A 16,151-nucleotide genomic window follows, 5' to 3' on the forward strand; every position below is an offset into this window, starting at 1 on the left:
CCCACATGGTAGAAGGAGACAGCCGCCTCCCAATGTTGTCCTCTGACATTGGCACACCTGCTGTGTTAGGATACTATCTGTCAGTGAGATGAAACATCAGGACCAAAGGTAGCCTGAGGAGGAAGGGTTTATGCAGTTCCCATTTCTTTGACATATCCATCCCTGAGGGAAGTCAGCGTTGTAATTCGGAATAGAAACCTCGAGCCAGGAACCAATGCAGAGGCTATGGAGGAGTGTTGCTTACTGGCTTGCTCCCCAAGGCTTGCTCAGCTTGTCTCTTCTTTCTTGTTGTTTGTTTGTTTGAGACATGGTCTCAGTATGTAGCCCTGGCTGTCCTGGAACTCACTGTGGAGACCAGGCTGGCCTTGAACTCAGAGATCCACTTGCTTCTACTTTCAGGGTGCTGGGATTAAAGGCATGAGCTACTATGCCCAGCTTCTTAGCTAGTTTCTTATACACTCAGAACCACATGCCCAGAGATGGCCTCTCCCACAGAGGCCCTCCTACATCATTTAACAATCAAGAAAGTGCCACACAGACATGCCCCATGCCAGTCTGATGGCCATTTCCTCAAGTGAGGCTTCTCAGATGACTCCAACTTGTGTGAGTTGACAAAACACTACTACAAGGTTGCACTTGTGTGCACACATATATAAACACATACAAATAAGTGCAATATATAGGTAAGATGAATTGCTATACGGTCCTATTAGTAAAAAACCCAGAGCCAGATATTGGAGTAAAAACCAAGAGACCAGAGGAATAGGACAAGCCACAGGCAACCTCACCTCACCAACTCCTCAGCTTCCAGAGAGACCTACTTCCTGTATACCCAAGTCTCTATATATGCCTTTCTGTCCCTGCCATCTCACTTCCTCTCCGCCCAACTACATCACTTCCTCTTCCTGCCCAGCTCTGTCACTTCCTGTCTGTCTATACAGACCTTTATGGTTAACTAGTGTTGGAATTTAAGATGTGAGCCACCACACCTGGCTCTGTTCCCAGGGTGGCCTTGAACTCACAGAGATCCAGATGAATCTCTGCCTCCCGAATGCTAGGATCAAAGGCTTGTGCTGCCACTGCCTGGCCTCTATGTTTAATATAGTGGCTGGCTTTTTCCTCTGATCCTCAGATAAGCTTTATTAGGGTGCACAGTATATTGGGGGATACAATTTATCACCACATATATATTTTTTCAATTCTTGAATTTGAATCTAGGCTTTATTAGGTGAATGACATGCAGCCAGTAAAATCATCCCTTATAGACTTCATTCTTGTGAGTGAAATGGTATAGCAATATCGCCCTACCATGGAGTTACCGGGAGGCAAGCTGTACCTTTCCAGGGCACTGTCCTGAGACTGATTTTAACTAGGCCTCGTCTCCTAGTCATGCCGTCTGATTATGAATCCATCAAGGACTAACTCATTGAGTAGGTCAGAACCTTCAGGATCTAGACACTTCTCAAAAGACCATCAACTAGCAACCACATCATTACTGTATGAACATTGCAGCTGATGAACATGGCTGCTGCTGGTGACCCACATGGAAGACTCAGGGACTCTGCCACTCAGAGCGGTCACTGGCCCTTCCCAGAGGGAGGCAAGTGTGTGTCAGGGAGCAGGGAGGTGTCAAGGGCACTGTCCTTGGACTAGTTCCTGAGCCTGCCCGGTTGGTAAAACCACATAGAGATTGTTGCTGGAAAGCTCTAATGTGGTCCTTGGCTTGTATCCTTCACTCATGGGCAGACATTTCCCTTTCTCTTACCCATTTCCTCATTCTGAGCATGCTCCATAGGGTCAGACACATGGCTCAGTGAGAGAGTGCTTTACCTGGCTTGAGGCCCTGGGTTCCCGCATCAGCACAGTATCAGGCATCAAGCATGCTAATTATCACTGGTCCTCCTCCCACCGGAGAGGAATTGCTATTCAACCTGCTTCTACCCACACATCTACCTCCTCTGTCATCATCTCCACAGCCTTCTCTACATCCAGAAGTCTCTAGAACCTACATCAGTATATTCAGTATCAATCTTTTAAATATACAGACACCAATCTGTGTACCTCTGAGGACTCCTGCACTCAGGTGTACAAATCCACACAGAGGCACACACATAGACTTTAAAATAAAAATAGGGATGGCTCAGCCGTTAAGAACACTGGTTGATGCTGGACAGTGGTGGTACACGCCTTTAATCCTAGCACTTGGGAGGCAGAGGCAGGCAGATCTCTGTGAGTTCAAGGCCAGCCTGGGTACAGAGTGAGTTCTAGGAAAGGTGCCAAAGCTACACAGAGAAACCCTGTCTCAAAAAACCAAAAAACAACAAACAACAACAACAAAACAAAAAAAGAGAACACCGGCAGCTTTTACAAAGGACTGGAGTTCAGTTCCCAGCACCTGCATGCAGCTCCCAAACTCTCAGAAACTTCCAGTCCCAGGAATCTGACACCCTCTTCTGGCCTAGGTGGGCACCATACACACACATGGTATATAGACATACACACAGAGGGTTGGGGATTTAGCTCAGTGGTAGAGCGCTTGACTGGCAAGCACAAGGCCCTGGGTTCGATCCTCAGCTTAAAAAAAAAAAAAAAAAGACATACACACAGGTAAAACACCATACACATTAAAAAAAAAGACAGACCCCCCCCCCCAACATCAGGAAAGGAGCCCGATCATGCAGGCTTTGTTCCCAGACATTCCCATTTCTCAGCAACACCTTGACAGCAAAAGAAGAAAAAACCCTTCCATTTGGGTATGTGGAGTCCTGGTTCATCTCACCACTATGTTTTAAAAGCTACAACAGAGTCTCCTGTTTTGCTGCTGCTATTGTTTTTACCTGGTTGTTTCTTGACATACGTATTTATCTTGGGGTGGGACACACATAAGCTGTGAGCACCTGAGGAGGTCAAGGGAAAACCGTAGGAATCCCTTCGCCCCAGTACTGAGGCTCAAGGCACAGGCTTGGTAGCAGGTCCTTAACCGGCTGATCCATCTCCCCAGCTCTAGTTTTACTGCATGTGTTTATTCCTGGGGGGGTGTCAGAGGACAGTTTGCAGGGGTCCGTTCTCTCCTTCCTCCTTGTGAGTTCTGGTGATTCCCCTCAGTCATCGTCAAGCTTGGTAGCAAGCCCTTCACCTGCCATGTCTTCTGTTTTATGTGTGTGGTGTTTTGCCTGCATGTATGTCTGTGCACTACTTCCCAAAAGCATGCCTGGTGCTCAGCGAGGCCAGAAGAGGGCATTGGGGCATCTGGAATTGGATTCACATATGGTGTGAGCCACCATGTGGGTGCTGGGAAGCAGACCAGGGTCCTCTGCAGGAGCAGCAAGACCTCTTGACTACTGAGCCGTCTCTCCCGCCTCCAGCTGAACTTCCTTGCTGACCCTGTGTTTTTGTGTTTTAAGACAGGGTCACATGGTACCCTAGGCTGGCCTGACGTTTTCTACGTAGCTCAGACTGGCCTTGGATTTGAGGAGTCCTGTTTCTGCCTCCTAAGTGCTGGGATTATAGGTACCATGCCCCCTCCCCATCAATCTCTGTCCTTATGTTTTAGAAAGGTATGAGGCAGGTGTGTGTGTGTGTGTGTGTGTGTGTGTGTGTGTGGTTTAGTGTATATGTGTGTTTTCTGAGACAGGATTTCAGTGTCTAACAGCCCTAGCTGCCCTGGAACTTGCTTATAGACCAGGCTGCCTTGAACTCACAGAGATCCTCCTGCCTCTGTCTCCTGAGTGCTGGGGTCACAGCGTGTGCCACCACCTGGCTGAGGCAGTTCTTTTTCATGGCTGAGCTTGGGGCCACCCTGCGTCACCTGAGACCCTGATTTTCACAGAACAGAAATCCTTGAGACTCCTTCAGAGTGTCTCTGCTAGTCTACACTGCCAGTGGTAGTCCTGACTTTCTCCATGTCCCCGGCTGCTCTGCACTGAGAGTGAGTGTACTCTGGTGGTTCTCCTCCTCCTCCTCAGTGGTCTTTAGACCCACAGACTCTTGTTTCACACAGTGGGCACAGGCTGGCTCATGCTGCTTTTATCCCAGTCTATCCAGACCGGCCGATGGTGCCCTCCTCATGGTCTGCTGTCCCTCTCGCCAAATGCCCTTCAGGATTAGAATGCCCTTCACCAACCCAACACTTCATTCTGTATTCATTATCTGATTTCTCTGCCCCTTCCCTGGAATCAACACTTCGTTTGTTTGTTTGTTTGTTTGTTTGTTTGTTTTGAGACGAGGTCTCACATAGCCCAGGCTGGCCTCGAAGTTGTAGTGTGGTCAAGATAGCCCTGAATTCCTGATCCTTCTCCAAGCCCCACCTCCCAAGTGGGATATAGGCATGTTTACCACGCCTGACTGGAATCTTTTTTTTTTTTTTAAAGGAGAATCCTATTCTGATGGAGACAGTGTATCTAAACCCAACATCTGGAGCTGGGAGTAAAATTGAGCAGTAGAGTACTTGCCAAGCAGGCCTGGAGTTCTGGGTTTGGTGACCTGCACCATGCACACACATAGTACAGTTGAGGGGATATGGTGGATATGGGTGTGTGTGTGTGTGTGTGTGTGTGTGTGTGTGTGTGTGTAGAGATGGAGTGCAGCTCAGTTGTAGATGCCTGCCTAGCATGCAGAAGGCCCTGGGTTCCATCCCCAGCCCCACCAAATAAACTGAGCAGTGTGTGTGTATGCTACCGATGTTCTCAAAGTGGTGAAGTGTTGGTTGTGCTCATATAAGGACCAAATCAAGCTGGGTGGCAGTGGCACACACCTTTAATCCCAGAGGCAGGTGGATCTCTGTGAGTTCAAGGTCAGCCTGGTCTACAGAGTGAGTACCAGGAAAGGCTCCAAAGATACACAGAGAAACCCTGTCTAAAAAAAAAAAAAAAAAAAAAAAAAAAAAGGACCAAGTCAGCTGCATATCCTTCTGAATCTGTAGCTATACATGGATTTCTCAGTTTATATCACAGGAGAATTCATATGCATACTGTAGCACAAATCTTAAAAGGTCTTATTAATAAAAACAAACCTGGAGCCAGGTCCTGGGGTCAACACTTGAAGATCAGAGAAACAGAACAAGCCACAGCTTCCTCACCTTGGCAGTTCCTCAGCTGATCCTGTTTCCTCAGGCTGGAAGCCTCTGAGTACTCATCCAAATGGGTCTCAGCTGAACTGCTGCTCAAAAGCCTAAAAGCTTAACCAGGCTAGTTTCTGGTTTTCACGCCTTATATATCTTTCTGCTTTCTGCCATCACTTCCTGGGATTAAAGGCGTGAGTCACCATGCCTGGCTGTTTCCAGTGTGGCCTTGAACTCACAGAGATCCAGGCGGATCTCTGCCTCTGGAATGCTAGGAATAAAGGCGTGTGTGTGCTGCCATTTTCTGGCCTCTGTATCTAGTGGCTGTTCTGTTCTCTGACCCCAGGTAAGTTTATTAGGTTGCACAATATTTTGGGGGAACATAATATCACCACAGCATAACCAGGTCTAGCCCATAAGGCCACCATCATTTCCAGGCTTTTAATTCCTTTCCTATTAGCCAGAATTTCAGCACCATGATATATTTATTTGTTCAGCCCCAGCATTTACAGAAACCAATTTTAGAATTGCTTATCCATGTTTTTCACCATTGTGAAAACAAGCATACTTATTAGGCCTGATGCTGGTCTACATAATGAGTGCAAGCCAGCCATGGATATACAGTGAGACCCGGCTCAAGATCCACAAGTTATTTGGTTTGGCTGTCCACCCCGTTGGTGTGGCTAGGCTACACCTTTAAAATACAGTTGTGTTTATTTGCTTCTGCTGTGTCTCACTTTGGGGCCACAGTGGGCACTGCACAGATACAGACCTGAGGACTCCTAAAAACCCCAGTATTCCCACATTTCCCTTTCTCACGCAGAATGAGGCATCCAATAGAGTCTCCTTGACTTTGCTTTTGTTTTTGTTTTTAGGTCTGTTGTATGTTTGTTTGTTCATTTGTTTTAGGATTTTGTTTGTGTGTGAGTATTTTGTCTGCATGTATGTTCGTACACTGTATGTGTGCCTGGTGCCCTCAGAAGCCAGAGGAGGGCTCTGGATCCCCTGCAACTGGGGTTACTGATGTATGTGAGCCACCACACGGGTGCTGGGAACCACACCAGGGTCCTCCTGAACAATGCCAGTGCTCTTAACTGCTGAGCCAGCCAGCCAGCCATGTTTTAGGGGTTTTGGGGTTTTGGTTTTTATTTTTTGAGACAAGGTCTCAGTGTATCCAGAGCTGGTCTGAAACTTGCCCTGATCCTCCTGCCTCAGCCTCTCCATGCCTGAGATTACAAGTGTATACCATCAGATCCTGCTCTTCCTTCACTTGCAAAATAGTTTCCTAACGATCCCAAATATCTAATAGTAGAGAAAGTGGCTGGGCATGTTGAAACACTCTGTAGCCGTTCAGATGTTTGTAAGACTATGATGACATAAATATGCCTTTAATCCCAACACTCTCAAGGTGGAGACAGACAGATCTCTGTAGCTATGTAGACCATTCTGGTCTACATAGTGAATTCCAGGTCAGCCAGGGATTCATAGTAAGACCCTGTCTCAAAATAAAATAAGATAAAATCTTAAAAAATAGCCGGGCAGTGGTGACACACGTCTTTAATCCCAGCACTCGGGAGTCAGGGGCAGACGGATCTCTGTGAGTTCAAGGCCAGCCTGGACTACCAGAGTGAGATCCAGGACAGGCTCCAAAGCTACAAAGAAACCCTGTCTCAAAAAACCAAAATAAAATAAAATAAAGTTGTTTCCAAAAATTTAGGGGAAAACGGATAATTTTCAGTGAAAATGTTAGTGTAAATGTAAAATCTTTATTAAACAGCTTGGGAGAATTATGAATAAGGACAGTATGACAATTAGAAACGGAGTCCCTACTGCTTATACCCCCGAGGATCTGGCGGCAGCACTGAGGCCGGCCTCATTTCTTCCTAACTCTAGAAGTAGGCGTGCCTGGGCAACAATCTATTCAGACTCCTCTGCACTTCGTGGGAAGTGAGTGGGAAGGACCTGTGAGCCCAGCACACAGAGGCTGCAGAGGGGCGCTGCTCCTGAGTCAGGACAACCTGGGCCAAGAGGGAGAGACCCGACGCAGACAGAAGCCAGCAAATATAAGCTATGCAGCAGATGAAAATGCAGAGTGGTTCCCAGTAGTCAGGGCTTGCAGTGCCCCTCCCCAGCTCCCCTGTGGACTTTAGATTCCCTGTGACACAGCCTGTCCTTAAAAGCTGGATGACAGGAAATGACAGGCTGTTCCTCACACTGCAAACACTTCGCTCCATTATGGAACTTGAAATAATATATATTGATAAGCTTTGGCTTTTTGTTTTTGTTTGTTTCTTTCTTTCTTTTGGGTTTTGGTTTTTTGAGACAGGGTTTCTCTATGTATCCTTGGCTGTCCTAGAACTCACTCTGTAGCCCAGGCTGGCCTCAAACTCACAGAGATCCGCCTGCCTCTGCCCCCCCAGTGCTGGGATTAAAGGGGTGCTCCACCCTGCAATCAGCTTTATTTTTGTCATGATCAGTTATCTGTTTTCACCCATAACATGGCTGTTTCCCTCTCCCACCTCAAGTGGGAGGAGCCTGTTGCTGACTCCCCAGTTTCTTGTTCATAAAGCTAACAAGAAGCCTTTCTCACCCAGAAAGAGAGATGCTCAGCCCTTAAGAGCGCTCGTTGTTCCAACAGAGGACCTACGTTTGACTCCTAGTACCCACCTGCAGCTCTAAAAGCTTTCAGAAAATAGTAGCAACACCCGCAAAGAAGCCGCCCCTGCGGCTTCAGAAGAGTCTTTGTGACTTTTATGCAAGAAGATCAGGGAAGTAGGTCACTGTGGTAATTCCCAGGCTGTCCTGCCATCAGTTTTCAGAAATTCCACCTGGAGTGAAGGAGTGAGGGACATGGCTTCGGGGCAGCACGTACTGTAAGGGTAGTAAGTAGGTCACCTGCCATTTCTGTCCACAGAACTCATAGTGACGACTCCTGTCTTACAGTTGCTCTGTAAATCTCCTATAGACATCATGGGCTGTTGGAATAAACGAAAACACCATTATCCAAGCATGTAGTGTTTATGCTTGTGAAAATTTAAATTTAGCAAGTGTTTTGTTTAAAGATTTATTTTTATTATTTTTAATTTTGTGCATGTATGAGTATATGTGCCTGAGCAAGCAAAGGTATGAGGTCCCCTGGAGCTGGAGTTGAAGGTACTTGTGAGCCAACCAGGGTGGGCACTGTGAACTGAACCCAGGTCCTCTGCAAGAGCAGTAAGTGCTCTTCACTGCTGAGCCGTCTCTCCAGCCCCATAATCCAGCATTTTAATAATAGAAATGGTTAACATTATGGGCCAGCGAGAGAGCTCAGCAGTTAAGCCTGGCAACTTGAATTGATCCCTGAAACCCACGTAAAGGCTCACTCTGAAGAGGTGTCCTCTCAGCTCCACACATACGCGCACACACTAATAATTTATTTTTAACTCGGTATGGCATTCAGTGTAAGTACTTCATTAGCTTGGTCCTAGGCCCTCCCACAGGGCAGGGAGGTGCTGACAGGGGTCCCATGGAGCCAGCTTTCTGTGAGTCTGTTCCCCCTCTCTGATGGGGAGGCTGTAGAGCCACAGCAATTGGAAGGCTGCAGCAAACCTCACCTGTGTCTCTCTAGTCTCTAGTCTCTAGTATTTGTTTTTAGTTGGCCTGGGTCCATATGTGCCTGTTTGTATGGTGTGCACACATACAAACACAAACACACTTTTTCCTCTGAACCATTTCAAAATCCTTTATAATCATGTGACTGTAAATTCTTCAGCAGGCATCTCCAGAGAACAGGAACTTGTCGTCATTCTGTGTTGTCACTATCACACCCAAGAAATTTAATGTTGACAGCAAAATAATGTCAGATTTCTTTGAGTCAAAACATTAATGCCATTTACAAAAGTTTTTTACTCAAAATTCAGCCAGAAAATACTGTTTGCACATTGGTGGCTTACATCTTTAATTCCAGTAGTTAAGAGCACCTTGCTGCTCTTGCAGAGGAACTGAGTTCGATTCCCAACATCCACATGAGACAACTCACAACTGTTTATAACTCCAGCTCCAAGGAAACTCACAACTGTTTATAACTCCAGCTCCAAGGAGCTCTGACACTTCTGGCCTATATGGTCACCTTCACTGACATATTCATTCTCATTCTCTCTCTCTCTCTCTCTCTCTCTCTCTCTCTCTCTCTCTCTCTCTCACACACACACACACACACACACACACACACACACACACACTTAAAAATAATAAAAACCAACATTTTATAAAAGCCTTAAGGGCCTGCAAGATGGTTCAGCAGGTAAAGGTGCTTGCCACCAAGCTGAGCTCAATCCCTAGACCCCATGTGGTGGATAGAGAAAACCCAGTCCCATGGGTTGTCTTCTGATCTCCACATGTACACTGTGGCATGTGCTCCGTATCCCTCCACAAATGTAAGAAAATAAAACAAATCCTTGAACAAAGTAGATAAAATAATGTAATGAGCCTGACTCTTCAGTCAGCTATTGGCTGTGGCCCCAGTGAGCTCATGGCTGCACTGCTCCAGTTCATCTGGACCTCACCCACTCAGCCCCCCATGGCCCCTTGCTCTTTTGAAGCTAAGCCACGGTCTAGTGTGCATCTCTGTGTTCCTGCTACTTAACATACTTTCCTTCTTTCGATGCTCAAGATGTCCTGAGTTTGACTGTGGTGGAGCCAGTGGAGCTGGGCCCTCTGCTTTGACAGGTTCCCCTCTCTGAGCACGGTTTCCTTTTGTAGGCTTGGTTGAGAATGCCTCAAACTGAGAACCGGTCATTCTCCATGGAGCCAGCCCTGTGAACTGAAGCCTTAAAGCCAAAAGTAACCCCCAAGCTTTACACTGTCTTGTGAATGACTCAAAATTTGATTAAACCAGATGACGTGGATGAGAATTTAGCTTGTCAAACGAAACTATGATGGTCCAATCTCTCCAGTGCTCCCAAAGCTTTAGTAGATTTAAAATTCCTTGAGAGCCACAAGCCAGCATGCACCCTCATGGTCTTGGTGTGAGTGCAGGTGTGAACAAGCAGATTTCTCTATCGGTCTCCAGCCATGCCTCTCCAGCCCCTCCCCTGTCCTGTCTTACTGTGTCTGTAACCATAGGCTTGTTTTCTTCTTCTTCCATACTTTCAATAAGTCACCACACCCAATAAAAACATTGTTGGCCGGGCACTGGTGGCGCACGCCTTTAATCCCAGCACTCGGGAGGCAGAGCCAGGCAGATCTCTGTGAGTTCGAGGCCAGCCTGGTCTACAGAGCAAGATCCAGGAAAGGCACAAAACTACACAGAGAAACCCTGTCTTGAAAAACAAAAACAAAAACAAAAATTCTTCTTTGCAAATGTCTCAAACATTCACTCCATGAATGTTGGAAATATTGACAGTAGCCAGGACAGTGCCGGGATGTAAGCAAATTCCTTTTTATCCTTTCTTGCACATAGCTCTACATGACAGTCCCACACCACAGTGCAGGAGGTAGGTACAGTGCTCATATGGGCTGCCTTATGCTCTGCTTCTCTCTCCTTTTCCATATTCATGCTCCGGAACCTTCTTGGGAAAGTGAGAGCTGGGTGAGGAAGCCCAGCTGAGTCATCCTTGCCTGTCAGTGAGTGGCTTGTGGTATCAGCCTGTCTTTAGTTCTCTCATCTGAAAAATGAGGAACTTAGCCTCACAATAGGGTCATCTGGGTAGCTTCTAAAAATGTGGATGCCTGGACCTTATCCCACAAATTCTGATCTGAACTGCCTGGAGTAAGGACCTTAGTACCGGTATTTTACAAAAGCCTCCAAGGGACTAAATGCAGTTCAGGGTGAGGGCACAGTTGGCCAATCCCCACAGCCCATTCCGGCCCTAATGGCACCTCATTAGACAAGTGTTCCTCATCAGTGATTGATGTGCCCACTTCCAGAACACCAATCCTAACACATTTGTCTGGTGACCTGAGCCAGGCCCTCTGGGAGCTTTCCACTCCTTGGAGGAAGCATACAGGGCTGGCCTGCACTCAGGGTCCTCTGAACAGGCCAGACATGTACGTGGTGCCTTTGAACCAACACGGATGTTATCCACAGCCTGCCCTATTGTGCTTCAGTCACCCTCCTCCTTCGGGCTGTGCCCCAAATACCTAGAAGCTCAAGGCTCTTTTGCTTTCCTCTCTTTGTCTGTTTTTCTTTCTTTCTTTCTTTTTTTTTCTTTTTTCTTTTTTGGTTTTGTTTTGTTTTGTTTTTTGAGACAGGGTTTTTCTGTAGCTTTGGAGCCTGTCCTGGACTAGCTCTGTAGATCAGGCTGGCCTTGAACTCACAGAGATCCGCCTGCCTCTGCCTCCCGAGTGCTGGGATTACAGGCGTGTGCTACCACTGCCCGGCTGCCTGTTTTTCTTTTCATTTGTACTGACCGCTAAGTATGTGGCCCCAGTCTGTGTGAGTGTTTTCTTTGATCACTCACTCAGCACCAAGTATTGCCACACAACGGTCCCTGGAATATAAAACCCTGTTCCAGGAACCCAGAGAAGCCAGTGTACACATACCCTGTTTCAAAAACTCATGTCAGGTTTGGGCAAATTCTAACAAAATCGGACAGCACAAGACAGTGCTGGCTGATCTGGGACCTCCTGTTATTACACTGTTTGTGTGTGTGGTCACACATGCATGCCACAGTGTGAGTGTGGGGGTCAGAGGGTAGCTTGCAGGAGTTGGTTCTCTAACCCCATGTGGGTCCCAGGGATCACACTCAGGCTTGGCATCAGGAGCCATACCTGCTAGGCCAGCTCACTGGCTGCTGATGTGTAAACTTCTAAAGGAAGGAAGGGCTAACAAGACAAGGTGGTCTAGGTGGAGAATGTTCCAGAAAGGAGATGTGAAAAGTCTGGGAGAGAAGAAGGTGTATACCCTGGGGGAAGCAAAGCAGGTCCAGGTGAAAGGAGGAAGGTGTTTGGTGGGACAGGTGTGTGGGTGCATGTCCTGTGGGTCTTAGAGGTCGTGTTCAGAGCCGTGTTGTGCGCCTTTAATCTCAGCACTCAGGAGGCCAAGGCAGGCAGATCTCTGGAAGTTCAAGGCCAGCCAGGGCTACACAATGAGAGCCTGTCTCAAAAACCAAACCAAACCAAAAAAGAGCCTGTGTTGCTGGGTACGGTGGCACACACCTTTGATCCCAGCACTCAGGCAGTGGCAGGAGGATTTGGTGAGTTCTAGGCCAGCCTGCCCTACATGGTGAGTTCCAAGACAACCAGGGCTACGTAGTGAGATCCTGTCCCAAACACAAACAAGCAAACAAGGAAGCCAGTGTCGTGGGCCAGGCAAGGACACACACCTGTATGTGGTCCAGGCACTTGGGAGTTGGCCGGTAGACACCACAGATCTAGGAGTTCAAGGTTAGCCTCAGCTACAAAGCTACCTCAGCTTGAAGCCACCATAGGCTGTGTGAGACCCTGTCTCAAAAAACAAACAAAAATAGCCATTGTGTTAACCTAAATGTGAAATAGTGAGGACTCATGTAGCCTTATGTTGGGGACACGGTGGGAAGTACATGGATTTGAAATGATGAAGTTAGAGCCTGTGACTGGCTGCCATGATGGAGGAGCAAAATGCCCCAAGATCCTGACGGTGACAGAAGCCGGGAGTTTTTACTTCTAAAGGAAGTTGCTGAGCTTCAGGTGTGATCATAGGTCTGAGGTAGCCAAAGGGCAGTGGGTGTTAAACAGCTGTAAGTGTGAGGACCGAAAGAGTATTGATGGAGCAGCGTATAAATTGTAACTGAAGCCGTGAACGTGGCTGAGATGGAGCTGGAGACTGTACAGGTAGAGAAGGAAAGTCAGAGCCACAGCATCTCAGGATGGTGACAGTCGGTGTGAGGATCAGGAATGGTAAGCTCAGCTCTAAGGACCGGACACAGTATGCATACTAGAGGGAGCACACGTGTGGGAAGTCGGGAGAAGGAGCCGAGAGCCTGAGCCAGGGTTAGCAACTGGGAAGCTAACGTTCAGTGCAGAGTCACATTCAATAGACTGAGTCAGGTGTGGTAGTTCATGGCTGTAATCCCAGCACTTGGGAGACTGAGGCAGGGGTCTGCTGTGAATTCAAGGCCAGCCTCAGCTGTACAATGAGACCCTTTCTGAAGAAAACAGAAGAGGGTGGAGCGATGACTGAGGACTGAATTTGGGATCTTAGTGCCCAAGTAACAAGTCTAATGTGTTCATCACATGCTGTGACATCAGAGGGGGTGGGAACTAGAAGATTCCTCCCTTGCAGCCTAGAAATCCCTTGAGGCAAGAGGCAGAGTGATAGAAAGACACCTGATGCCCTCTTCTGGCCTCTGCGCATGTGCACAGGCTTACACATTGTGCATTTGCATGTCCCCCCCACACGCATACACATATACCAATACCACATAGACATATATACATACAGTATAAGTAAGTAGTTTTTTGTTTGTTTGTTTGTTTTGGTTTTTCGAGACAGGGTTTCTCTGTGTAGCTTTGCACCTTTCCTGGAACTTGTTCTGTAGACTAGGCTGGCCTCGAACTCACAGAGATCCACCTGCCTCTACCTCCCGAGTGCTGGGATTAAAGGCATGCGCCACCACCGCCCGGCAAGTAAGTAATTTTCTGGTGGGTTTTTGTTGTTATTGTTTAAGTTTTTAGTTTTTCAAGACAGGGTCTCTCCACATAGCCCTACTTACTGTCCTGGAACTTGCTCTATAGACCAGGCTGGCCTTGAATTCAGAAATCCATCTGCCTCTGCTGGAATTAAAGGCTTGGGCCACCACACCCTGCAGAATGGGTTTTTGAAACATCAAAGCCCACCCCCAGTGACACACCTCCTCCAACAAGGCCACACCTCCTGATCCTTTCAAATACCTACACTCCCTAGTGTCCAAGTGTCCAGATCGCTGAGCCTGTGAGGAGCATTCTCATATAAACCATCACATTTTAATGTCCACTCAGCCTCTCAAATCTGGAGCTTGTCCCATGGATCAGGTTGAATGGATTAGTCACTCTCTGTTGCTCTGACAAAATACTACGACCAAGGCAAGTGATAGCCAGCGAGAGTGGATATGGACTTACAGTTCCAGAGTCTGAGAGTCCTTATGGCTAGGGGAGTGTCAGTGACGGGCGTGGAGGCCGGGGCAGGGAGCTGAGAGACCACATCTCACCCGAAAGCATGAAGCAGAGAGTGAATGGATTAGAAGAAAGAGGCTGTGAATCTGAGAGACAGAGGCAGGTCCGTGAGAAGTGCTGGAGGGAAGAGAGGGAAGGAATGATGGAGGTATAGTTTAATCTCAAAAAGATGTCAAAGAGAGAGAGCAGAGGGGAGAGAGTGACCCTGAGTGCAAGCATCTGACAGCAGTGCTGCTGCCTAGGGAGACTTGGGTGGTGTCTAGTATTTCTGGGCCATACTCAGTGATAAAAGTCATCCTTACAGCTTGTAGCAAACTTTGTTATTATTTTTAAAAAAGACTAGGATTCGCCAACTTCATCTCCTACTGTATTTGCTAGATGCAACCTGGAACATCTCCTGGCTACTAGACAAACAAAAGAAACAAAATGGGCTAAAAAATTGTAATGACAGCAAGATGAAGTTCACCACGGAAGCAAGGAGAAGGAGCTGAGCAGACTGCCTGAGTGCCAGGAGCTGCTGCACCCACTTCCGGCCACTCCGGAACTCCAGCTCCAGAATAGGCAGCGCCTTCTTTGGGCCTCTACAGGCACCTAAACTCACATGGAGCATACTGGGCCTGTGTCTGTGTGTGTGTGTGTCTGTGTCTGTGTGTGTGTGTGTGTGTGTGTGTGTGTGTGTGTGTGTGTGTCTGTATGTGTGTCTGTCTGTCTGTGTCTGTGTGTGTGTGTGTCTGTCTGTGTCTGTGTGTCTGTGTGTGCAAGTGCATAAGAGAGAGGGTGCGTGTAGACACACATTAGTGAACAAATAATAAAAACCAGCCAGCTGTGGTGGCACACCCCTTTAATCCCAGGACTAGGGAGGCGGAGGCAGGCAGATCTAGAGCTCAAGGCCAGCCTGGTGTACATAGTGTATTCCAGGCTAGTCAGAGGTACATAATAGACCCTCTCTTAGAAAACCAAAAATAAACAAGTAAACAAATAAAAGTAAAAATACATCTCTAATGTTGGGCCGGACCACGTTCCCCGGTAGAGAGATTACCACCATGCCCTGCCATGCTGTCCCGTCTCTGTCCCACAGTGTAAACAGTCAAAACAATTGTTCCAGTCCCCCAAACAGAGGATGCAGTCTGTGCCACTGTGGTAGTTAGATTTAAAAGGTGGGATTATAGCTCAGTGGCACAGCACTTACCTGGCATTTGTGAAGTTCTAGGTTCAAGTCACAGTGTGGCAAAGAAGAAAACTGGGCCAGACAGCACATACCTGCGATCCCAGCTACTTGTACAGTTGAGACAGAAGGATCAAGAGTTCAAGGGCCTAGGCCGGTGGCAGTGGTGCGCTCCTTTAGTCCCAGCGCTCGGGAGGCAGAGCCAGGTGGATCTCTGTGAGTTCGAGGCCAGCCTGATCTACAGAGTGAGTTCCAGAACAGCCAGAGCCACACAGAGAAACCCTGTCTCAAAAAAAGAAAAAAAGAAAGAAAGAAAGAAAGAAAGAAAGAAAGAAAGAAAAGAAAGAAAGAAAGAAAGAAAGAAAGAGAGAAAGAGAGAAAGAAAGAAAAGAAAAAAAGATGACAGATCATTTTCCACTCATTTACTGCACATGAGCTAACACGGTATTGGTCCACTGGAGACCAAGATGAAGCAGTTCTCTCTCCCTCCTCTGCATGACTTGTGAGAGCAGCATGGCATCGGGACGCTTGAAATGGGTTATGGCGTTGGTTAAGTTCTTTAAAATACCAGAAACTTCACTTAAAAAAAAAAAATGGGGGGTTGGGGATTTAGCTCAGTGGTAGAGCGCTTGCCTAGCAAGCACAAGGTCCTGGGTTCAATCCTCAGCTCCACATACAAAAAAAAGGGGGGAGGGAAATGGACAGGTGTGATAGTCCGTGTATTTAATCCCTCTCTCCTAGCAGAGACAGAGAGTTCTCTGGGACTTCCAAGCCAGACTGATGTACATAGTGTCAGATCAGCCAAGGGCTGCCTGC

General features: G+C 47.4%; 1 protein-coding gene across 3 annotated transcripts in view; it reads left to right on the forward strand.

Annotated features, from left to right (window-relative positions):
* Bicral (BRD4 interacting chromatin remodeling complex associated protein like) overlaps nt 1–16,151 on the forward strand; it is a 91,631-nt gene that overhangs the window by 63,994 nt on the left and 11,486 nt on the right. The gene's annotated exons all lie outside the window — the stretch shown is intronic.

The sequence above is a fragment of the Onychomys torridus genome, chromosome 18 (genome assembly GCF_903995425.1).
Source record: "Onychomys torridus chromosome 18, mOncTor1.1, whole genome shotgun sequence".
NCBI classification, from domain to species: Eukaryota; Metazoa; Chordata; class Mammalia; order Rodentia; family Cricetidae; genus Onychomys; species Onychomys torridus.